The sequence below is a fragment of the Ixodes scapularis genome, unplaced genomic scaffold (assembly GCF_016920785.2).
Source record: "Ixodes scapularis isolate PalLabHiFi unplaced genomic scaffold, ASM1692078v2 PGA_scaffold4__175_contigs__length_147842914, whole genome shotgun sequence".
NCBI lineage: Eukaryota > Metazoa > Arthropoda > Arachnida > Ixodida > Ixodidae > Ixodes > Ixodes scapularis.
The window spans coordinates 16,096,786-16,121,977 of record NW_024609879.1 but is presented as its reverse complement, the minus strand read 5'-3'; the positions used below and the strand labels follow the sequence as shown (position 1 = coordinate 16,121,977).

Genomic DNA, 25,192 nt, shown 5'->3' with positions numbered 1-25,192 from the left:
GGTCGCTCCGCGCCCCTCCGCATCTCTGGGGGCTTTCGCGGACACGTGTTGTCGGCGCGATGGCGAACAGCGTAATTTCACGAAGGTCCGAAAATTTCTTAAGTTTGCCTGAGTGTTCATTAGTGTGGCGAAGCCTCAGATAGATTGCTTCCTTCCATCACGTGTTTTCGATTTCTTGGATGGGGAGGAATCGTGGCAAAACGTTTTGATTTCTTGTCTGCCTCGAATCACATTCAAAATGACGACTATTTGGTAACTTATAAGGGGTTTCTTTATGAGGATGTAGAACAGTGGGAGGACTACAGACGAGGCATTTCACTGGAGGGAACACCAATGCTGCACTCAAGTGAATGGAAGGTTCGATAGCTGCTTTTCTTGAGTTTGGTTGTGTTCGATTAGCCTCAAGTTTGAGCCACCCTGGCCGGTCGGTGCGTTGGCTATTCATCTTGGCTGCTTTTCGCCGAAAAATCCTCTGGACCACTCTGAAGGAGTTGGGCTGATTTCGCAATTACTTGATTCAGGAAAACCTGCTCGCTGCAAATGATGAATGAGGGATATTATCTGTTTTCAAAAGGTGGGGGGACGCGTCTCGCAACGTTAGAAGCTGTCACGGCATTATGATCTATCAAGCCTCCAATATTTATATTATACCTCTGTCGAATTAAGCCAGCAGCAATATACGTCTACATTGCTCAGGTTGACCGACCACAAAAATACTAATTTTTTCTGTTCAGGTTTCGAAGTCAAGTTCAATGCCAGAGAGGTTCTGCGTGAATCTCCAATGAAGACTCTCTTCAGTTTGTCCGCATTCGTCTCCGTGCTACTGGTAAGAACCATTTGGTTAAGTTTAACTTAGTATCTCTCTCTCTTAAATATATTTTTATTCAGAAGTTCACATAATAGCTAGTTAACTAAGCTCATATTTCAAACCGAAGAATATACTAATATCGCTTTAGTGGGACCATAGTACGTAATATAATACATAACCCGCTCATCAAAATGACTTTTCGATTGCTACTAAAACCTGAATTGAAATACGAGTATCAGCTGCTTAGTGGGGTGCCGGCAGGTTAACATGCTCCTTGGCTCAAGAAGCGCTTGCTTAATTTTCGTAATTTTCCTGCAGCCTGTGTTGTTGACCAAGCAGACGACTCGAGCTGTTTCTTAAACGCGGATACGCACAAAAGCTCGATTTCGTGGACAGATAAGTCGCATGATCGAGGCATGCGAGTTGGCTGAAAATTACTGTCGGTGGGAGAATTCTGCATTCATTGCCGCTTTCCTTAGATGATCAAAACTGATTTGTATATTACCGTCTCTCGAGAGCCCATAGTTTCGTTTTCGAACGAAATCTCCGAAACGAAAGTTTGACATGAAAAGAACAAAAAACACAATTGGAAAACAAAACTATGCTCTGCAAGTTTATGTGCACCGGCTACACTAAACCGTCTCAGTTCAAATACCTATAAAATTAGGCATTAAACAAAAGAAAACCTTTTAAATTGAACGCGCCACCTGTTCAGGCGGCCCGGCCGAGCCGACGCGACCTGGACTCAGCCGCCATGTTTGTTTGGTGGTGGCGCCCCCTATAGGTCGCTGGAGTCGCGATCTTCTCTTATGCAGGGAAGCTTCCTTTTCATCGAAGCTTGTTCTTCAGGGTCATGAAAATCGGACATCATTGTCACATTTTTTGTCTCGCCATCGGTAAGCCGACACTGGCCCTTTTGATCGGTAGAAAGCTTGTTGTCAATTTTGACTTCTGGGGGCAGGTCTCGATTGTTGGTCCTGAATGTACCGCAGCCAAACACTCCTCGTTTTCGTAGTTGCAGGAGCAGTTTGGTTTACGAAAAAAAATTGTCGAAAAAAACTTGGGATCGTTCTTCTACTATACTCTTCGTCAGCGAGAGAACGACATGTCCCCTAAGAGTCTGATCAGTGGGCCTTTCTCCGTTGCGTCATTGATACATTTCTAATCGGCAAAGGTATTCAGTCTTACTGTCGGCGAGGCTCCAAAGTTTGTACCCCCGTTTGATTTTCGCTTTCACCGGCATGTATTGTTTTAGTGCCGAACGACCATTGAAAAAAATCTGATTCATCAACCGCGACGTGAAAGGACGGGCTGTATGTTTTTCGTAAATTCTTTTTGATGGCTTCGATAAGAGGTCGCAGTTTATAGCCCCTGTCACATCCTGGCGGGGTCCGCTCTGGTTGCTGCGTGTTGTCATTGAGGTGCAGACAGCTTGTGATTTATTGATAACGCTTAAAGGGTATCACGCGAAAGATTTCCTTCACAATGAAGAGCTGATCTGAGCTCCAGTACAGGCAGACCTGGGGCAAGGAACCAATACTGATACGAATGAGCATGCCTATGTAGGCTTTGAGCTCACTGGCTGAGAGTGGCTCCCCAGTTCGCTTTTCGTATCTGATTAGCTTACCGGTTATTCTCTGTGACAAATACTGTCCAGTGGACAGTATTTGTCACAGAGCAGTGCCTTTGACGCGCTTACTTGTTTTTTTTATGAAGAAGTGTGGACAGTGTCCACACTTCTTCATCAAAAAAACAAGTAAGCGCGTCAAAGGCACTGCTATCAGTGCTTAGGTTAGGAGAGCATGTTGGAGGTTTTTCAGTGACCTTTTCAGGAATGTCTTGAGATTAGCCAGCCATCCATACCATGGACGGTGATGGCATCCCATTGAATTCGCCGCTCTGACTAGCATCTGCTTCAGGCTGTACACGCGCCTTCTTGCTACGTCTTTCTCGCTTGCACGTCTTTTTTGGCCTCTTCGCTGCTTGTTCGTTCATATCATCGCTTTCTGATGACTCTGCTGGAGCCAAAGCTGATGTTGAGGCCATTTGTAAATCGTCATCCGAGTCGCCGGACGCGTCACTCGCCGAGTCGTCCGGAAGGCTAAAGAGCAGTTCTAAAGCCTCCTCATCAGCTCCGGCAGCTATTAGAAAAAAAAAAATATTGCAACAGCAAGAATGACGAGCCACCTTTACAGCATTGGCTGTAAAAAGATTGTTACTAAGCCTAACGAATTCACACCTGCTTGTACATCACCAACAATATAAACCCATGGGCCATCTAAAATGTGCTAATACTTTATTCACCTACTCCTTACATGCTTAGGAAGACGTAGAACGTAAAGGGCAACTTAGTTCCAATTCGGGGACCAAGGAAGTAACTTCCGAAAAATGGGAACCTACGGATCCATGTTTCGAAAACCGATGGCAAAAGCAAGTACATGTTTTCAACATTCTGCCGTCTCGTGAAGATAAAGAAAACTGAGGAAAAGTGGCATTTGACATTCATAGATGGCGCTAAAGGAGAAAATGGCTAGGTGGCGCAAGCCACCGCCCGATTCACAGGGTTTAGCCAGATCCATCCATCCATCCATCCAGGACGCCGGTGTCCCACGAACCCGAAGAGACTCAATTGAACCAATTCTCACAGGTGGGACATGTGTGTCCCACTCAGGGTTTGAAGTATCCCGTAAGTTCAGGGGGGGTCCCTACAAAAAAGGTAGGGGGAGGGGGGGGGGGGGGGGGTTCTGACGAGATGTACTAGATGCACATAAAATAAACCCCACTGCTGACTATACCCACGCTGTACCTGCAACCCTCAAATTGCCAATCCCCAAATGTCACATCCCTGAAAACAAGCTATTTTATTGCAAAATATGATTTTGATTTCACTAATGCTGGGGCTGTGAAGGAGGGTCTCAGACCATGCTTTAAAATCATTGGGGAGTTCGAGACCCCCTGAGACCCCCCAGGCTTTAAGCCCTGGTCCCACTGTCTTACAAAGGGTTAAGTGGCTGTTTTTTCGACCCTTGTGACACTAAAAAGAAAGCTTTCCAAAACAACCCTTTCGCATGACAGCATTATTTGCAAATAATTACAATAGTTTATTTTTCAACTTTTGGCAAGCAATTTTCACTCGCAATATTTTGCCATCAAGGGGAGAGGCACAACGGCACATGTGCGTCTTTTTCCTGCAAGAACGACGGTCGCTTCCCACAGTGCTTGTATAGAAAATGGCATCCCATCGATATTCACATGTTTATCAGCGACCTCCGCGCTATCCCGTGGCCCGTTCTTTGGAAGCGCCATAATTTGCGTAGTGAATGCTATGACGATGTCAAATGCCGGACATTTTAAAGATTTTTGGTATTTCTTGCTGGATGGATGGATGGATGGATGAATACGGCTGAGCCCTTTGGATCGGGCGGTAGCTTACGCCACCTAGCCATTTTGTTTTACCATTTAAGCTTAGAATATTTAAATGTGAAATCTATATTCACTTCGCAGTGCAAAAAAAGTGAGGCTATGAAACCCCCTTGCCATCAGTGAATAAGAAAATACCGAAAATACCGCGCGTGTCCCGCATGGACGCGGGACACGCGCGCTCCATGCGGGACAGTCCCGCGAGTCGCGGAACGGGTGGTCACCCTAGCTGGGCTTGCGGCGGAGCTCACCAGCCGATTAATTTTTCATACTCTGTAGTGATTCCAAAGTTCTCGGGAAGTCAGCTGCGCGGCTCTCTATGCTCTCGGTTTGTTAAACCAAAGCAGTACAACAGGTCACACAACTGGTGAGTACGCAGGTGAGTTGGAAAGCAGGCAAGCTTTCTCGGAGCGAGCTGAGATTTTGTCTGGGCTCTCCCAGCAAGCTTGAGCGAGGGGCCTTCGGACACGGGCCACAACCAACGCGCGTTTCGTTGAAAGTACGGTTAGTGTGTGGGCAAGTTGCTGGAAGTTTGCCACGATAATGAACCTGGAACTAGAGCACGAAAAAGAAAATTCAAAGTGGCAGAAAACGGGAGTAAAAAAGGGGGACGGACAACATTTCTAAACGTAAACTGTCCTTCTATTTTCTTTTTTTACCGCTTTAAATTCCATTTTGCCGTGCCCCAGTCTCGTGACATAGTGGTGTGTTTTGTGTTTGACCTTCGTTGTCAGAAGACTTTGTGTTTGTCCGTCCCTTTTTGTCCCAGTCTCGGGGTTTTTGTCGAAATGTTTAACCACCACCAGCTCGTTTGCGCCCTTACCTTTTGTTCACTAAAGCTACTTCGTCGTTTTTTTTTTTTTTGGTTCTTTTTTATTTTTCGCAATAGAGCGTCAACCGACGGCGCGCCTACCCAGCGTTCAAATGCCCTCCTACGCTACAACAACCGACCGTTTAACGGCTAGACAGCATCCTTTTTGCAGCCTAAACTATAGTCACTGACAGAGCAAGAACGGCGGGGCGAGAAAGCCCGGCCCCCAGCACGCGTTCCAGTCCAAATGCCAAATTGCGTCGTCGAAGGCAGAGAAACTCGCGCTGGAGGCGGGACAACTTCCTCCAAACCCTTCTCACTTTGTCAGCGACTATTTGCCCTTTTTTGTTTAGCAACAAACTCGGTGGAGCCTTCTAGCGGGTGGCCCCGACACACTTCCGGTTCGTGTACAATTCCTCTTTTTTTTTACTCGGCATTTTTTACCATTGAAGTGAATTACCCGTCGTCTAGTTCGGGACCAGACACCAGACACGTTTGAAGGCTGTTCGCGCATTCGAGAAAGAGCGAATACATGCCTTGCAAGTGACGTCACGATAGGGAAGAACGGGGCCCCGCACCATACTGGTGGTTGACTTCACACCGCGCGGTTGCGCTTACCAGGGCATAGGATGCCGCTAACGGCCAGGACATGCGCTGACATGCACCATATTTTCAACAAAGGTACCTAGTTGTGTTAAACGTAAACTTGGAAAAACATGCTGAGCTTACGATGACGACGTTTATCCAGTACGTGCAGAATTTGTCGGCATTGGTGCGATCGCGCTACGAGCAGAAAGTTTCCATATGCCGCCGACAAAGTTTTGAAAACAAAAACAAAAAAAAAAACAATCTGAATTGCATGTTTCAAAAATTAACGAGCGGCTCTAGGAGTCGCTTGTAGAAAAATTGTTATGATCTTGCGAAATACTGGTAAGCAACGGAAGGTTACCGTCATAATCTAGACCTCGAGACAAGGACTAATCAAATAACGGAGAGTTTATTATATGATGTTTCCTAACCGACTTGCCTGCTTACTTTCGCTCCTTGCAAAGGTTACCGTCTCGCGGACGGCACGAACCGATGCCCCGGTGGCGGCGTCTCGGCGAGCTTGCACACGGGAGCTGCCGCCGACCGATCGCCGTCTTGCCGGGCTCACTTCGCAACAATCGCCGATACTCGGCCGGGAGCCCCAAAGGTGCGCTCGAAGGGTGGAAACGGCGTGATGTAACGAAAGGCAAAGGCCATCTGCACCACGAACGGGCAACAGCCGATGCAAAGGCGTGCGTGAAAGTAAACAACGGTAGAAAAGTGCCGTCGCTCGCCGTTATGAAATGCGTCCCGCAAACTTGGTAATCGAAGGCCGCATTCCTTTTCTGCCGCTCGCACTTTCTCTAACTTGAAGGCTGCTCTGTCTCGCGGGGGATGCCGTCAAAACGATCGGACGATCGTCGGGATACGAGGTTTTCTGATGTTGAGTGAGAAAGCACGCATAAACATGCACCGATTTTGATGTGGTCTATGCGGGGTCGCACGACCGCTTTATTATCCATCAAGATGTAGGTTCTGCCTGCGTGCTTTACTCTACTGCTAATTTGAAATCGAAATATTGGTTCTGTCCCTCAATGAAATGGTTTCGGTTCGTGTTTGATTGCTGGAATCCGGTACCATGCCGGGTGGACAGCCATTCCAAGCCAAGCCCCTGCGTTGCTTCCCGCCGTCTGTCGGAAAACCGTCAGCCTTTCCTCGTGGATCTCGTACGCGGTTTCGGTGGCTTCGGTTCGTTAACGTTTGTTGCTTGCCCTTGTGCTGTTTTAGACACCCTGCGTGTACGCTGTGCTCCGGCATCGTGTCCCGTTGCTGTGTAACGTCGGGACGCAATCGTCGAAGAAGCGTTGTCAAGTGTCTCCGACGCCGCTCTACTGACAGCAACAATCGAGTTTCTGCTTCGAACCCCGGCGCATCGTGGTAAGAAATTTAAACGCTGTGCGCTAGTTCAGTACGGTTATCGCAGCGTCTCGCATCTTTCGGCGTCAATTGAGAGGGCCGACACTGGCTCACGCTCTAGGTGAGAAGTTTAGACGCAGTTTCTACTTTTCGAGCGTATGCCGGAACGACGCTCACTCAGCGCGGAGCGGGGATCGAACCCAGTCCTGCGTTCTGCAGGGCGAGCTCAGGCTCCACATACGAACTCGGCCACCTGTCCCCCACATTTCCGCTTCACCAACACAAGAGCACAGCAGTAATAAGCATTTCGCGTAAACAAATGCGCAAAAAAAAAAAAATGTTTAGACAGATTTAAGTGGCCTGTTTCTCAGCTTTATATGAGAAGTTTATCCAATGCAGTAGAACCGCTAGCCTGGGGGTTTTAATGTGTACCACGGGGTAGTGATTACACAAACGCGTGCCGGTGCGAAACTCATCCAGATCGAAATGGGCGGGAGGTGAGAATCGAACCTAGGGGGTTCTGCAGCGCAAGCTTTCGCTCCACCCTCCGAGCTGAGACGCGTTAGCCCATTCGGCCGCCGTTCCTTCTAGGTTTTATGGCAACAGCCTTTCCGGCAGAAGTCACATAAGAATTGTTACTTTCTGCCTTTTTTTTTTTTGCCTTGGTGCCTTTTGTTACTGCTCCATCTTTGACGGGGGTTATGCTCTGACTTAAACCTGTCGGCCGCCTTGGAGACAAAGGTAACTCGTGAAAAAACGGGCAAGCAAGAGGCAATACGGAACGAAGGCACCGGGACATTGCCACCTTCTGGGATTGGCCAGTGGCGTGGCGCTGACCAATCGCAACAGGCGGCAATGTTCCGGTCCTGCTTCGTCTCGCCGTCTCGCATAGCCTCCCAACTGGTAGCTCATCCCGAAGGCAGCGGAGGTGACATCACTTCCCATAGTCCCGCTCGCCGGCCGCCATTGCGATGATTTTGCTGAAAGTGATACACCGAGAGTGTGAGTGCACAAAGGTGCTGTCCGAGAAACACCGGAGCTTCTGGCCCGTGTACATACACCATAGGGATTCGGAGAACCTCGATGAGAGCCGTGTCTGTGGTCGGTGCTTCATTGCCGGCAGAGCCGTAAATGTAGAGAGTTTGGCCATTCGTTGGGAAGTATAGGAGACAAATGAGGAGGCGCCATTGCCCGAAAGCGGACTGGGCGTGTTCCAGGGCGTCTTCAGAAATTCGAATGTGACCAACCAGAAGCCGGAAATAATACCCTGGCGGTGGTCGCGAGAAACAAACCTGATAACTGCATTGGAGTAACTCTCAATGGCTGAAAATATGGTACACGTGATGTTTCAATCACGTTAATCCAAAATGATGGTGGAAGAGTGCGACTAGCGGAACGATCGACATGATCCGTACGCCAAGCGCCCAGGGCCGGGAATCTGCCGTCCGAACGTCCGTGCAAAACAGAGTTGCGCAGTGCATTCGTTTCTTACATCTTTCTGCATGATCATGATCAAAGCAACACGCGCACCCTATTTTCAACCACAAAGAGTTACTACACTTCACTCTTACGCGTGTATTAAAACCATATACGAACATAGACTTTTGATCAGAACTGTTTGCCGCTACCACCGCTAGGGGATTCTTTTCGGCTTCTGGTTGGTCAAGAGAGCATGCCAAGCCCTCTTTCTGACTCTGCCACACGCCCTGACTCTGCCCGCGCCTCCCATTGACCAAACTCTCTCAATACACGGCTCTGATTGCCGGTAAGGAATACACGTGTCATCCATAATACATGTATTGCAGAAACCTTACATTCATACTCCGTGTGCTTCGCCACAGCGGCTAAGGCAGCTTTACAGTGTCTGATCGTGTCACATTGCAAGGACTGACAAACCCAGTTGATTACGGACAACCGCTGCTGCTCTCCTTGCTTTTTCTTTTGTCGCCGAGGTTCCTTATCTCTGGGGTCTTCATAGCCCACTTGTGTTGATGGTGGGCTCGTTCGATTTACTTGCACTTCTTGCATCGGTGCAGAAAAGTAAAGCGGTGTACTTCCGGCCGTATCTCAATACACATACCGCAAGCCGGAAGTACACTCTCTTACACTTCTTTGCACCGGTGCAGGAGGTGCAGTTAACGAACGAGCCTACTGTTTTGGTGGTGGTGCAGGTTGGTACAGCTTAGATGCTACAACTTTTAATGCCAGAAGTACAGGCATGTCTTTAAATGTACAGGTGAACCTTTGACTCTCATGAACGATATGAATCCCCACTGGGTGCCCACCCAGCGTCTGTACTACTAACGCGCTGAATGACCTCTACCTTTTACGAGCATTGCAGTCTTACATTATGCATTTTATTAATCTTTCGAGTTGTTCAGTTCAGTGATCCTGCATTTTGCATGAAAACTTTGTGTTGTTGTCATGCATGTGGATGCTGTAACATACGCGCTATACACACGCCGTAGCGATGTTGTAGTCGAGCAGCGCACAAGCAGCATCTGCTTTCATGTCTGCTTCTTCAGGACACGTTTTGAGGAGAGCTTGTTTTTTGCAAAGCACTGAAGCAAAGGAACGGACGAGTCGGCTTTGGCCCCTACCCCGCACCCGATCAGCTATTTTTCGCGAAGACCGCGAAGGGCTTTCCCGAAATTATCTCAACAGAGATAATCCTCGAAGGGCATCAAGCAGACCGTGTGGCGGGTAAGAAAGAAAACAGTATTCTCGGCAAGAAAGAAAACAATAGCCCCTTTCTTGCTGATAAGTTTTTTTCTCTGATATAAGTCCTACAAGTGTCCACACTGTCGCTCCTTGTTTCTACGATATCAGGCTTAGGGGGATGTTGGCTCGTAGAAAAAGTTAGTTTTTCCTCCATTATCTTTTGATGCAGGTCACATCATGTTCTCTAACTTTCGTGTTCTATCCCAACTGCTGGCGTCACAATCTCGCACAGTTTCAGCTTTCTGCATGTAAAGTTTATTTACCTGGACCAAAAAATACTGTTCTCTTTTCTGGGGAACTTCCTGTACAACCAGTGACTACTATTTTACGGCTGTAGCAATTTAAATAATATTAATATAATTTAAATCCATCTGATGTATATAATTTTTTTTTAATTGTGATTTTTTTTTATCTTGCTTGGGAATAACTATGTCAACAGCTGGTTTTCATGCCTGTTTGCTCTTTGATATTGTGGCCACTGTGACTGTCCTAATAGGTCCCATTTGCTTCTGTATATTATACCCAAATTTTAGAAGTGTAGACTTCAAGAAAAAAATAAATTAAACCTAGAAAAACCTTTTTCATGTTCAGGTAGGAAAATGTCAAATACCTTCTGGTTGACATCGCTGCTCACAGATGGTAGCACGCATGCTCGGATCTGCTGGACGTGCTTTTGGGTGTTCATTTCTAAGAAGCTTTTACATTTTTTACTTTTAATTGTGCCACCTGTAAATACCAGCATCAATTTATTTTATTGTTTTCTTTTGTGTGTTTTGGGAAGAAGCAGGTTTTTTAGGCTTAATCTTTTCTTCCTGAAACCATATTTCTGAGTATGATAAATCTACCACTTAAGTACGCTCGAGAATGTCCTGTACATCAGCTTCTGCTTCGTGTAAAAGTGTAAATCAGACGGTCTAATTGCTCAGTTCACCGTTCATAAACGAGCTATCACGTGAATGCAAACTAAGCGAATGAAAAAATATCTCTAGTGTATTGAAATTTTCATCAGATGGTCGAAATATTTGGCGGGAGCTTGTTTGTGCTTCGGTCAGAAACGTAGAGGCAGTCGTAAAAAACTCCACTCCGTGACTGACAGACTTAGTGTTTTTGAAAGACGCATGTGAAACACAGGAGCTTCCTCGGCATTGGAGAGAGGCTATGGCGCTACCTGTGAAGTCTCGCATGCCTTTTATTAACAAAAGATGCAACGTGCAAAACATTTCTTACTAACCAGGGAAGAATTACTACGTAGTAAAGTGCCATACGCTGGGAAGTGCATACATTTTGTATGGTAAATATAGACAAACCCTGAAAATCAACCCTCGAGCCACTTTTATCAAAACCGAGAAACCCTAAATCTGAGCTGTTCAGGACTAAAAAAAAAAAATACAAACCTCACAAAGCAACAACAACAAAAAAAAAACACCTTTATCTGCAGTTTTAGTATGCATTGCCCGGGGACACAGACCCCTCCGAACTGTTTGTGAGGTTGCTTCTTTTTTCAAAACCTAATTTTGTCTAATTCTGTTACTGCTATGGGGACGTTTTGCAAGTATCGCGCATATTTTTCCTGGAGGTTGGGGAATCTTTATCTTGTGCTCTATTTACTTCAACAAGTTGAAGTTGAAAATTGATACTGCAAACATGTTGATTTTCTGGGCACAAATAAACCCCGAAAAATGCCCCAGAATTTGGAAACAAAATAAACCCCAAAAACCTGGAACCCTAATTACGTGATTACGAACGGGCAGTCTGATAGAGTGCTTGGTGGTGCTGCGTGTCTGGACTGACTACTTTCTCTGACGCAGCTGGATGGATCCGAGCTGGTCGTCCAAAGGAGAAACTTGCCTTTGTCTGGGGTATCGGTGGCGAGGTGCATCCGTGAACATCGTTTTGATGACGCAGCTGTCGCACTTTGCTGCCGGATGTCATTTGATGTCTTCTCTTAAGCCTGTCGCCTTCTGCACGGTGAGTGCTGTTTTTCCTGCCTTTGTGGCGTTATACAAAACTGGGCCTCATAAACTAGTGGTTCGAATAATTTCGGCAATCCCAGTCCTAAGGTAGTTTGTGATATTGTTGCAAAGTGCTCGTGCTATGTCGTTGTGTTGGTTTTCTGATGGTAAACCAAGAAGTCCTTCGGTTTGTGCTACTTGCGAACCTGTGTAAGCTGTGAAAGAGCACTGCACATAAAATGCCTCGAGCTCGACTACTGTAAAATGGTAGACGTGCTACCTCAAGGTTGCTTAAAATTGGGTGAAGCAAAGGGATGAATGGTTGTTCGGTCAAAATATGAAAACTAAGATAATGGTTGATAAAGAAACTTACTTCGACTAATAAATTTTAAAAACAGAATTCAATACTACGACATACTTCCTCTGTTAGTATTTCAACTGCCTGTGCCAGTAAAACAACTTTTGTTTGGGCTAGTTGGTTCTTACTAGACATGATTAAAAAAGCGCAAACTTGACAAGGACAAAGAAGGCACAAATACAACAGGACTGGCGCTTACTTCCAACTAAGTTTATTTCATCATCAACCAAGCAATATATACCATTGCTAGCGAGCATAAAAACCCCAAAACACACAAAAAAATTATACTTTAAGATTATATGCCTACCACGCGCCGTTCTTTAGATAAAACCATCAAGAAAAAATATTTCTTTGTCAATGAGACACATTGAGGGCATGCTGATGCACTTGTCTCCCGCTTTTTTGATAAAAAACGCCTCTATAATTTCCCTCTCTGTCTTGTCCTTTGCTTTCTTTAGGAACTTCGTCATATTCAAAAGTGGTTTACACCCACATCGTTTAACGTGCTCAGCAAGATGACCACCCGAATTGCTTCGTACAGACAGATTATGTTTGCGCGCTCTCTCATTGAAACATCGACCCGTTTGTCCAATGTAAACTCGGCCACAGCTAAAAGGAATTTCATAAACAACCCCACTTCTGCAGTTGGTGTACGTGACGGCATGTTTTTTTGCGCATTGATCAATTTTTTTCCTTGTAAGCATAGGACATATCTTGCCAAGCTTGCAGGGAGCCGAAAAAAGGAGATTAATACCATATCTACCAGCTATCTTTTTCAAATTATGCAATACCCTGTGCATATAAGGCACAACTTGCACTCTTTTTTTGTTGATCTGTTCTAAAGTATGTTTTTTATTCTGTGATCCTTTAAGTTTCTGTAATAGGCTCTCGCAAACGCTTGACAGTAACATGTTAGGGTACCCTGCAGATTTTAAGTTCCTAAACTGCTGATTGAAGGCAGTTGACATTTTGTGTTCGCAACTTTTTGTGAGGGCAGCCAGTAAGCAATTTGTAGCTATTCCTCTTTTTATAAGTTTGGAGTGGGCACTTTCAAATGACAAAAGACTTTTTTTAGATTGTGGGTTGTACATCCAGCACAAGTGTTGCCTAGAGAAATCAAGCTGTAAATCTAAAAACTGAATGCAATTCTGGTTTGCAAATTCGCAAGTGAAATTTAAACCTCCCGAGTGACTATTAAAAATGTCGATAATTTTCGAAGCAACATCAACTTCATTTGTCCCAGTCAAATCACCTAAAACAATTAAAAAATCGTCAACGTATCGACAAACCTTAAGCACATGTACATCTTCAAGAGACCCAGATATACATTTATCCATTTCGCTCAGATAAATATCGCACAACACTGGGGCGACAGAAGACCCAATACATATACCATTTTTTTGTATAAAGAACATGCCTGTGCCAGCATTTCGTGCCAACACCATGACAGTGCTAATTTAGCCGTGAAAAAAAAAAAAAACTCAACTGGTTATATTGCTATTATTGGTACTTTAAGAAGAAAAAACAGAATTAAGCAGACACTGCAATAATTACTCACTAGTGTTAGCATTTCAATGCAAGGCATTACCATAAATTGTTCCTAAATACTTAAATTTATTGACTTTCATAGGGAACTGAGGAGCATGTTCGCTTAACGAATACTAATTCTGAAAATATAAAACAGGCATTTGGGCTGCGGTAGACCAGTCTGTGCCATAACAAATACTTACCCACAGGACAGTGACGTCACACATTGCACAATATATGCAACATCAGTCAGCCTTTCCTTAATCTGAAGACCTGGATGTTAGAAAAAATTAAAAGCTGCTCATATCGTCCATTTGTTAGTTCACGTCACTGCAATACAGAAATGCTTTGTGGGAAATCCAGTGATGTGATTGCTGCGCCAATTGCGCCAAACTGCGCAAAGGGGCTAACCCTGCTACATCCTGCTACATTTTGCCAATATATGGGTAATCTGCGCCAAACCTGCGCCAAAAGACCAATTGTGGTCGTCTTTCAAAACCGAAACTAAACTGAGTACCGTGATTGAGCGTGCATGAGCAAGGTAGCGCAAGCGGCCGCCCAACAAAAAGTACCCTGTATCAATCGATCATCCGGCCTTGCATAGTTTTTCCCGCCACCTCTCGTTTCACGCTCCCGTCGTTCATGTGGTTCATGCTGTTCAAGTGTCTCGTCTCGCGTCTTTTTAAAAAAAAATTCAACGATAGACGCGGGCGTGTGTTGTCGTTTCAGTGCTCCAGTCGTTGTACAAAGCACTCTAAGTACTTTTTGACCCTGACTCGCGATGGTCCCTTTTTTCTGTGTGCTTAGCTTGTACCTCGCCTGCCGGCCTGGCAAGCACGTGCTGCTGGACTGCTGTTTTTTGTCGTATGCTGAACAATTACATTTTGCGCACAATTTTGGAACCAGTTGACGACGGAGCGGAGTGGCATGGTGTCTGTTTCGATCGAACAGCCATCTCCGCTCGCGCGACGAAGCACGTGCAAATGCAAGTCTGCCGAAGTTGACCTCATGTGCATGCGAACATGACCGCACGACAGAGGCTCCAGCCGGGGCGCTTGCAACCCATTGTTTTACGTTTGCTTACTTTGGACAAAAATCTGGCACGTCGGGAACCAGTAAAACGGTGGCAAGTGTTTTTTCGGAATTGCTCGGCAGCGGCCACAGCACTGTTCACTTGTGGGATGTCTAAATGTCTCTTTGGGGACATTGAAAGTGGGAATTCATTACTATACTCCGTTTCACCTTATGTTGTACCACAGCGGAGGCTAGAAGCGCGAGCTCATAGCATTGGCAGCTGCCCTTACTGCACGAGAGCTTGTGCCGCCGAGATGTGCCCTGAGCAAGAAGCTCGCGCTTGTAGCCTTTCCTCCGGTACATCATAAGGTGAAACAGAGCATAGCCAAAGGCAAAGCGAGGCTTGCAGCAGCCTTGTAGAAAGTTTCGAAAAGCGGAAAGAAAAGCACCCGCTAGTCGTAATGCATCTTTGTCTTGTGTACAATTTCGAATTGCACTGCAGTAGTTACGTGTTTCATCAGTCGGAGAGAGCTTCCATTTATTAGATAACTACGGTAGTCAACCTAATGCTGTGATATTTACTAATAAGTGTCATTTTCAAATAAATTTTAATATGTGCAGTTTGGATCTTATTTATCTATAACGTTACATATATATGTATAATTTAATTGAAGCATTGTAAAATGTGTCATGTCATTGGCATTTCAGTTACATGTTGAAAGACCCCCAGGTGGTCGAACTTGACCATAATTCGTTTATTGCGGCGAGCGAAGTGTCCTTTGTTCGTCCAGCACTTAAAAGGAATATGTTTATTTTTTTAAGAATATTTGATCCAAAAGCCACTTTTGCTGCTCCGAAACACTGTTTTGCCTGCTCCAAAGGCCACTTTTGCTGCTCCAAAACACCGTTTTGGCTGCTCCAAAAGGTGCTCCAAAACGGCTGTGGCCAATCACATCACTGGAAATCTAATGCCATGATTATATCTACATTGTATGCTGTAGTTTTAGATGAAATAAGGTGCAATAACCACCTCAATATTATCAAATATTGTAGAAATGAAAAGTTATTCATCGTTTTTATATTGTAAAATTCGCTCCAGTGCACTTTACAATATACGGGAGTGCTTTGTGGCGAAACTAATGCCGTCGCTACTTCTACATTGTATCAGACCTGTTTATCCAGCCATTTAATTTTTATAAAATGTAGGCGCTTTAGGACAATGCTATTTTATCTTCAAGGTACTCCCCTTAGCAGCTCGCACACTTATGCCTGCATTCCTTCCACTTTTCAAAACATCCTGTGACACTCTCTTTCGGGAGCTGCCTCGTCGTGTCCTCTCTCATCATAGTAGCAGTCTTAAATATTTTGCCTTTCAAATGCAATTTCAACTTTCGGAAAAGCCAGAAGTCATAGGGAGCCATGTCTGGGCTGTAGGGGAGCTGGCATACCTGGGAAAAACTCGTACGAGACGTGACAAAATGGCAGGTGCATGGTTGTGGTGAAGCTCTCAGTCACCAGCTACCCGCAACTTCTGTTGTTTTCTTCATACGGCATCTATCAGACGTCAGGAAACTTTTATGTAGCCTACTCTTTACTAATTGTCTGGCCTAAAGGACCATACTCACAGTGAACCTATCAAAAATGGTTGTCAGCACTACTTACGCATTTCTCCAATTTTTCTGTGCTCTCTCAGAATCTGGAGACTTGGGTAAGGTGTACTAGAACTGGGAGGGGTGACAGCGACCGCCAGCTGTGAAAGTGTCGCGATGTGAGAGCACACCAGTGAGGGCGCTCTCGGGCACATAGCAGCCATCCGACGGCTGGCAGAGACCTGGTGGTCGCCTCGGAGATGCTTTGTTCGGCGTGGAAATGGTCATACTCTTCGTTTGTTCTTGTCTCCGCGGTTGTGAGAAAGAATACATTCTGTCCTCTCTCACACCACTGTGGAAAAGCGTGACTTGCACGAGTGGTAAAAGCCTATATTGAAAATGCGAACGCCGTTTGGGAGCAGTCAGCCACCTAGTCTTGCTTCTTATATTATTTTTTTCGTTTTGCTGTTATACAATATGGTTTACCCCGCTTTACATACCATCATTAAGAAAGTGAAGTTTGAGCATGACATCTGTTGCTTTCCTTTATACATGAGTATTTATTTACATATTTATTTTTATTTTGAGTGGCCCACCAACAGCTTTACGTCTCCTTAGTTGTGCACTTATCAATAAGTCAATTAGTTGTAAAATTTTAAACAGGATAAAAGAGAAATGTTAGGACAAAACAATAGTCCCAACACACTTTCAAAATTTACGCTCTTCATCAAAAATATCAAGACTCACATTTGCACAAATCTGTTCTAAATGGTTGTACGTCAGTTGTAGGCGTGTCATGGGTGCAGCATGATAAAAATCGGCAGTTTAAAACAAAGTATAAAGTGTACAAGACCTGCGAAGAACGTGCAAGTAGATGTGACTAAGTAGCTCTGGTGAATCAATTATATCATATCAAAGCTTTTAATTATTTTCTCAGCAGCTATACATCTTGCATACCTTTAAATACTTAGTTTTAGTCTCGTGTCAATGTATCTTTTTCGTGTCACATGCATCAATGAAAGCGAGGTTTTCTTGAGTTGTGTATTCTCAGTGAAAGCTTATGGGACCAGGAAATGTCTGGATTGATTTCATCCAGTGAACATGCATCATGTGAAGAAAAAACACTAAGGCTGGAAAGATAAATGGAGCAACTTCAACTGCTGTTTTTATTGAAGAGCAATGCCATCTATTCTCCGACAGGTCACAAGTTCTTACACTTTTTTTCTCTACATGTTTTTTCCCTTCAGAAAGAAATTAAATCATGTGACGCAGTAAAATTTTTTAACATTATTCGTCAGGACTTTCTGCATGCTTTGAATAGCCAATTTTAATGAGTCCACCCAAGGAACTCACAATGTCCACCATCAAGCCTGCATGCAGTTTGCAGGTACTAAACACCTGTGCCAGCTTGTTTTCTAATCTGAGGATGAGCTTGAAAAGCTGTTTGGACGGGTACAGCAGGCCCCCATGTCCCCCGCTTTAGTTGCAACAGCAGGAAGGGTTGGAGGTACCTGAGACTGCTGTAACAGGCATAATGCCTTACAATCTACACACTTTGATGCCAAAACTTTTTTTTGGGCAGCATAGCCGGCTGCATAGTAAATGAGCTGCACATTTCTATGCTCGCTGACACAAGGTGAGTGGTCGACCAGGCTGTCAGGCGAGTCGACGTTGCCAGTGTCCGTGACGGCGTCGGTGCTGTCTTCTTGATTTTCCATCTGATCAACTGTGGGAGCTAGAAGGGAATCCAGGATGCCAAGTGGCAGATTCCCATTTTGGGGCTCTTAACGAGGCTGCAGAAACTTGGACACCTGCACAATGAGTGAAATAAAATGTTATCTCAAAAGGTATATTAGGGATATAAAATTTCACCCTAAAATATATGTGCACAGGGATGCAGAATGTAGACTATGTTACCTCATTATGACGCAGAACTGAGTTGGTGTGAAATTATCATTGGCACCTGAAGACTGTCTCACAATCCCAAACAATCGTTCAATGCAGTCCTCACTCAAGTGGGATGTCATGATGTACCGATACCCCACTTTGTGTATCAAGTACGCAAGGAGCTCCTTGGTGTTTTGAAATGTCACCCTCAGTCCTTCCGAGTTGCTTCGGCTGAGGAAGCCTTTCCCATCGGCATGCCTTTTTCAGTCATCTAGATAGGTGAGAACTTTATCAAGCACACCTTCTTGGGTCTTGCCTAGCCTGCAGTTAAGTAACAGGTACTGAACCATAATTTTAAAAAAATGGGAACTGAGTTGTGATTGCGTGAGATGAGGCATATCTGAGAGCTCTGATTGGAAATCTCAGTGTCATAACCTTGATGAGCTCTACCATAACGGCTACATACTGTGGGTCGCTACCTAATCGACGCCCGATCGGGACATGCCTCGCTCGCTCCCCAAGAAGTCACTCACACAGTGTGTGTTCAGGACAGTTTACTGAAACTCACGTCGTTGAAGAGCCGCCTGTCGCTGTCGTCCCGATGACCTCCGTGACCGGTCCCTTGTGAAGTCGGCGGCCAAAGACCCCTTCCTTTGTCTCCGTTCCTCTTTTAAGACCTTCCCAAGTCCTTGTCCCGCCGACCGACCAATCGGGAACCTTGCTGCGAGCCAATCCTCCGACGTCAGCGCTGGGTGAGGGGGCGCTTGCCCTGTTCCTCCCGGAGGGCTCGGACATTCCGCGACAGGACGGCGACGGGAAACGGGAAGGTCGCGGGGAACGAAGGAGCGCCCTACAGTACGGCGGCGGGGAGCGGCAAGGTCATGGAGAACGGAGGAGCCAGGGAGAGGGTCCCCACAATACTCATTGGTCACATTGAGGTTTGGGTACTGGTGTTCCACCTCCTCCTGGTGCACCATGAATGCACGGGCTGGAAAGTGTTCAGCCCCCCTTTCAAGTGTTCAGGGGGCTGAACACTTGAAAGGCCAAGTCCTCCCTTGTCTTCTCGAAGCCATTTGGGTAGATGTGAGCCCTGGTGAATTTGTAAGCTGCCTTCAATGTGATGTCACTCCTATCACACTTCCACGTCGCTGCAACCTGTTCCCGGTGTACCTGTTAAAATTTTTTATCATGTTAAAATTTAAACAGAAGTCAACATGGTGGGAGGATTAAAGTACTACATAAAACTTGACAACAGTTTATAATTGATAGTGATGGTGGATGTCTCATTTTTCCATTTGGTGTGCTGAAGCCTGTCTTCATCATCTGGTTTCGTGTGCATCTAACCAAATGAGGCACATGAGAGATGAAGTGTACGGAGCGGGTCGAGTCACTCAAATGAACAACTTTGCATCGCACCGACGTGTCAGAACCATGGACGCCACAATTATGCCACATGGCCTGGTTCCAAGAGGCACCATCACAGCACACATAGTCCACAAGTATGCCTGCTTATTCGCACAAGATGATGGCTTCTGTGACAAATCTTGTCAAAAGGTGGGCCTTGACATTCCCAGTTGAGGCAAACACACCTATGGAAAATGTAAACAAAACATTTTCACTAAAACAATGGTAAAGGCCAACGACCAGACTCTCCATTCTGCAAGGCCAGAAGGGCCTCCTCTCTACGTCTTTGGGCGTGGAAAGCGAAGGATAAAAAGAAGGGACTACAAGAGGGGGGCGTGTGTCTGCACGGTGGAAAAGGTAGAAGGAGGGAGAGAATTGAGGGAAAAGTGGGAAGGTGCGAACTGGTTGTCGGTCTTTCAACAAGACATGTTAAACAAAAAATATATTCTAAAATACCTAACTGGCTCTGCTAGGCTCATTATGTGTGATTCGATATGAATTAAAGTATCAATGCAAACATCACCTCCATTTCTAAACTTTCATGAATAAGTTTGATTTAATCCCATTTCATTTCATCTCACCCACCCAGTACGTTGGTTGTGTTTAAAAATGTCTGCGACATGACCAACAAATTGTCATACCATTTCTGCACCTTCTCCACTTTTTTCCTTGTTGCCGGATGTATTTATTCGAAAAGCAATGGAGAGCATTCATTACAAAGAGCTGTAGGGTATTGCACTTATGAAAGAGGTATGGTTCTGTGAACTCTGTTCCGTCGGATCTTGACTTTAGTCTACAACAGGGGTCTAAACACGCGGCCCGCGACTCGCTGGGATGCGGCCCGCAGGCAACCAGCTATGAGTCTTCGTTCCCATTTCTCGAGTGCTAGAAATGGCACGTGCTATAGTGATTTCATCCTGTCAATTACTTTTCGCCTAAAAAGTATATCTGCTCTTTTAACATATTCACATAGTTCATACGTATCTGTGTTCATTTGCCCTTTATTTCACTTTATATTTTGCTTCCCAGCTTTTTGTAATGTACATCAATTTCGGTACGAGGCTGCAAGCACAAGCTATTTGTTGAAGGATGTATCTCGGCTCCTGATTTCTTCGTCAGCAGGAGCAACTGCAAGAAATAAAGCAACGAGCTCGGGATTTTCGCCTTAAAAGAAAATCACCATTAAAAGACAAGTATTTGTTCGAGTGTTGCAGTAAAAATCGTCAGGAGAGCAATAACTGTCATTTTAACTGATTGTGTATTTTAGAGACATGTTGAGCTTGGTTAATTCCTAGGTGAAATGAGCAACAACAATGACACTGTCGTTGCCGTTGCATGGGACAATGCCATTTCAATTCTTATCACGTCAGATGAAGGCCCAAAGTAGTCTTATGAACAAATCAAATTAAAAGATGTCACTAACAAGACTGAGTTTAAACAAAGCATAAAGAACACAGTCTCTCCTCCCCCCCCCCCCCCCCCCCCCCCCCCCCCCCCCCGTCTAATGTTGGCCCTCGACTGTTCGGGTGTGGGATGTCTGGCCCAGACATTCGAATGAGTTTGAGACCACTGGTCTACAATATGTATAATTTGACCAATTCAAAACTCTGTCATGGGCGATCAAGTGTAGTCCTTGCCTAACAGTTGCATTATCACAAACATAATCAGTGACTTGCGTCCATTTTCCCACAAATACATTACGACGGGGCCCTTGTCTGCTTTGATGTACTTCTGGTCTTCGGGAGTGAAGGGGCCCAGGTCGACAAACCCTTGTATTTTTGAAGACGTCAGCAAGTCCAAGTGGGCAGAGAGTTTTAGTTCATGAAGCACGAGCCCTCCGTGCAGTTCCATCTCTTTCATTGTTTGAGCCTTTGTCTTGACAGCTCGCAGTAGGTTTGCGTTGAATCCAAAAGTAGCCTTGAAGTTCTGAAGATGCAGTAAAACTCAATAGCGGTGTGTGACTTCGTCGCAAGACAAGAAAATGGCAAAAACACATACCTTGATGTATTGCAGTAAGCATGTATGCCCTGGCATCAAGAATTTTATGATGTCTCAAGTGCTCATGCAGTCGAACAGTCGTCATGCGAAGGATGATGCACTCAAGCAACCAGTCGCGGCTATATTTGTAACCTTGCATTGCTGCTCATTTCAATGTCTCGAAGCACGCTCGGACACTTTTTGTTGCTTTCTTGGCAGTTTTTGAAGCTAGAAATAGCATAAACACAAAAGAACGGCACTAGACATTTCTTAGGACAACCATTTCACGAAGAGGCTTCCCTTCAAGTGTTTACGAGCTCCGTGCAATTCATTGTAGATTAAAGCTTTCTACCATTTGAAATATAAGGCTTAGAATTCAATGTTAGAACAGCAACGAGTTAAAATATGGGACCTAGTGTAAAGTACTCACCTATTCTGCAAATGCTTCTTTTTTCATTTGCCCATTTTGTGCTTTCATTTTGCTCAGTTTATCAAGCATTGTCACGACTGTTCCTATCCTTCTTTTCAAGGTTCTCAGAGCATGGCCAAGTTTTTTTGCAGCCGTTTTGATTTTGTTTTAGCTCTTCATTGGTGGCATTTTAGCAGTTTCCTCAGGTACTAGCAAGATAAGCACGAGACTTGACGGGCACCTGTGCAGAATTGTAGCCACACATCAATCCTCTAAAAAGTGCCTACATAAAAATTTAAAAATCTTACCTTCAACTGATCCCTTGTGCCTATCTGCGAAGTCGCATCCCAAACAAGTGTATAGAATTTCTTTGAAGCTTCGTGGAAAACTCTGTGCTATCTCCAACAGCAGCACTGGTGATAAGCTTGTCCACATAGTCCGAGACCTGTTTGGCTCTCCGGTTGGGCCTTTTGTGCCCAGGTCACCGTGTCGCCCGCGCTCCTACTTCTACTCCTCGAGCGGGTGCGAGACGACCCCCTGGAGCGCGGGCGCCGCAGCTCTGGGAAGTTTCCCTCCGTTTTGGCGGAAACTTTTCCCGCCTTTTCCTTTGGCGTCGCCATCTTGGTCTTCATCCATTGTCTGCACTTGATGACGTAGGGTGTCTTGAACCGGTTTGAACAGGTTCTGTCCTTGGTGAGGTGAGGTCCCCCACAGAGGTTGCACTTGGGGTTGCACTGGAGATTCTGTTCGCTTCCTTGCTGCAGTCCTTGCATGTTTAGCCTCTGGAGTCGGGCAGACGTCCATTCTGTGTCCTACCTTCCCGCGCGCTCGGCACACGTCGAAATGCTTGTGGTAGAGGGTACACTTCAAAAGTCCGCCACCATAATAAACGTAGTACGGGATTTGGGGCCTTCGAACGCCACGATGATCGTGGTCGACGAACCGATGCGTTGAGTCGCTCGAGGTAGCGGGTTCCATACATTCAGGATATTCTCGTTAATCGTATTTGCCGAGTCTTCTAGCAGGATGCCTTTTACTACTCCTTTCATCGTTCCGTGTGGAGTGGCCGCTTAGGCTCCTACATCGTAAGTCTTGTTTCCGACCACGATGCTCTTGATGTTGCCGTAGCGTCTCCCTCGTTGCTCGTCGGGTGTGCTGATCACCATAATGTTCTGTGGTATGTTCGAGCACTGGGTATCCATTGCCGTCTCGGCCGGTGGGAGGTTGGCCGCCGTCCTAATTGCCAAAATCATACTTACTATCGGAGTTTTGGCTAGATCCAATCCTCCGCGCGGACGTACAATGACCTTAGTTTCCTCCTTGGGCAAGATGCTTGGCATTCTAGCGGCCCTCGTGGTTTTCATCGACGCTTTACGTGTCATATGAACACTCGATATTAGGTTTTCTTCGGGTCTTTTTTCTTGCCGATTCTTACTTGTAACCATCCTGCGCAGTCGTCCGGGTCCAAATCCATGCCTGGAACCTCGACGACCTTGTTTCCCGCCCTGGAAATCACGTTGGCATCCATCTTCGCCTCGGAGGAGCACCTCACCGGCATGGTCGCCAGGTAGGCTTAGTGGCCCGCGGCCGCGCCCGGAGTGAAAAGTCCCCGAAGTTAAAAAAGTCCTGGTCCGATGGTCAAGAGTCCGGTGTCCACTTGTAGCTGTCCCACTCGCGAACACGTTGATACTAAATTTGTCCACAATTAAGCAAATGAGACGCACAATTTGACTCGTCGAAGGGGGAGCCAATGTCGTCGAACGCCGCGCTCAGCGCCCTCCCCCTTGCCGTGGGACGTGTTAGTACCTCCAATGGCAATGGCGCCAACATCAAATCCAGCTGAAGAAATATTAATTAATGTTAGTGCGTTTTATTTTTCTTTACCTAGGGTACGTTTACACCCGGATATTATTCATTTATTTCTCATAAGAAACCCTGCGAAATTAAGCTCCAAATTTCAGTGAATTTGGAATCAAACATAAATAAGCTCCTATAAACTCTGAATTTTTGGAAAAATATAAACTCCAAAAAACGACCTCCAAATAACAACCTCCAAAGGGACAAAGGACAAACACAAATCTCCAAACACAGCTAGGTGACTGGTGAGCGACCGAAAAAATCCGCCTGGTCCGGGTATCAAACCCGGGACCTCTCCATTACAGGTGGAGCGCTCTACCAACTGAGCTAACCAGGGGTTAGACGTCAGTAGAGCAAACGGGTTTTATCAGCCGCCACCAGTCTAACACCAACAAGGGTGAAGCTTGCAATTTAAGGTTATTATTAGAATGCAATTAAATGCAAAGGTGCAAGCGAGCTGGACAAGAAAGATGAAAATAATCCCTGGAGAAGGGGAACAAAGGGACAAAGAACAAACACAAATCTCCAAACACAGCTAGGTGACTTTCTTGTCCAGCTCGCTTGCACCTTTGCATTTAATTGCATTCTAATAATAACCTCCAAATGTTGCGGAAAAAAAACTCAGAAAACACGGAATCCTAGTTACACCCCACGTAGCGCCCTGGCACGAAACACCTCCGCTCTGTCCTTTCTTCGCACTACTTGCCATTGTTGTGAGTCCCTTGTCTCTTGGGAAACAGGTATCAGCCACACAATATTACTTCGCATGAAACACAAAGCAAAACAAGAAGAAATAGACTTGCCGACATGCACCAATTCATCCTCGCTACACACTTTGCTACCGGCCTCCTGGCTGCGCAGTGACAAGTGGCGCCCCCACGGCTGCTTGTGGAAGTACCGCGCCACACGACACCTAGCTCCTATGGAGACCCTAGCAGTCGTCACACCTCCCTTTCTAGCACACCTTAACTTGGGTGACTTTCATTGTCTTGAGTAAGCTTTTATTTAGGGTCACATTTCTTAATCCATTTCTCATCTAAAGTTACAACATTCTTTAAAAACAGGGTTGTTGTTGGTGGTTTAAGTCAAGTCTTGTGCAACTTTAGCACAAAAAATCGTTCTGCTCTTGTGACATAAATTAGGGTGAGAAAGAAAAATCATTATAAAATAATAGGCCTCTATTGGTATCGCCTGGGAAGGCACAACCATGTTAAAGCCAATTTTGAAATAAAAGAATAGGGTGGCAGTCCACCAATCCTGTGACAGAAACTACAGGATGAATTTCTTTCGCCACACATTTTATGCCTAAATCCTTCATTAAAACTTCCGAAAGTGTTGTCTGTGGAATCTCCAGAGCTCCTAATTCTCTCACTGTCATTTGGCAGTTATTGTTGATAGTAGCTCACACGCACTTTAAGCTGGTAGGTATTCTGGCCATGAAGGGACTTTTGGATCCTGCATCACTCAACGGCATGCCAACCACCTCCGAAGCGCTCAATGAATTGTCTCTGAAA

The 25,192-nt window shown here is 45.5% G+C and overlaps 1 long non-coding RNA gene across 1 annotated transcript; it reads left to right on the top strand.

Annotated features, from left to right (window-relative positions):
- The first annotated feature begins 6,749 nt into the window (after nt 1–6,749).
- On the top strand, nt 6,750–23,448 carry LOC115309173. The gene is made up of 3 exons (XR_003916660.4): nt 6,750–7,004; nt 11,513–11,672; nt 23,276–23,448. It is a non-coding gene; the product is annotated as an uncharacterized LOC115309173 (long non-coding RNA).
- The last annotated feature ends 1,744 nt before the right edge of the window (nt 23,449–25,192 follow it).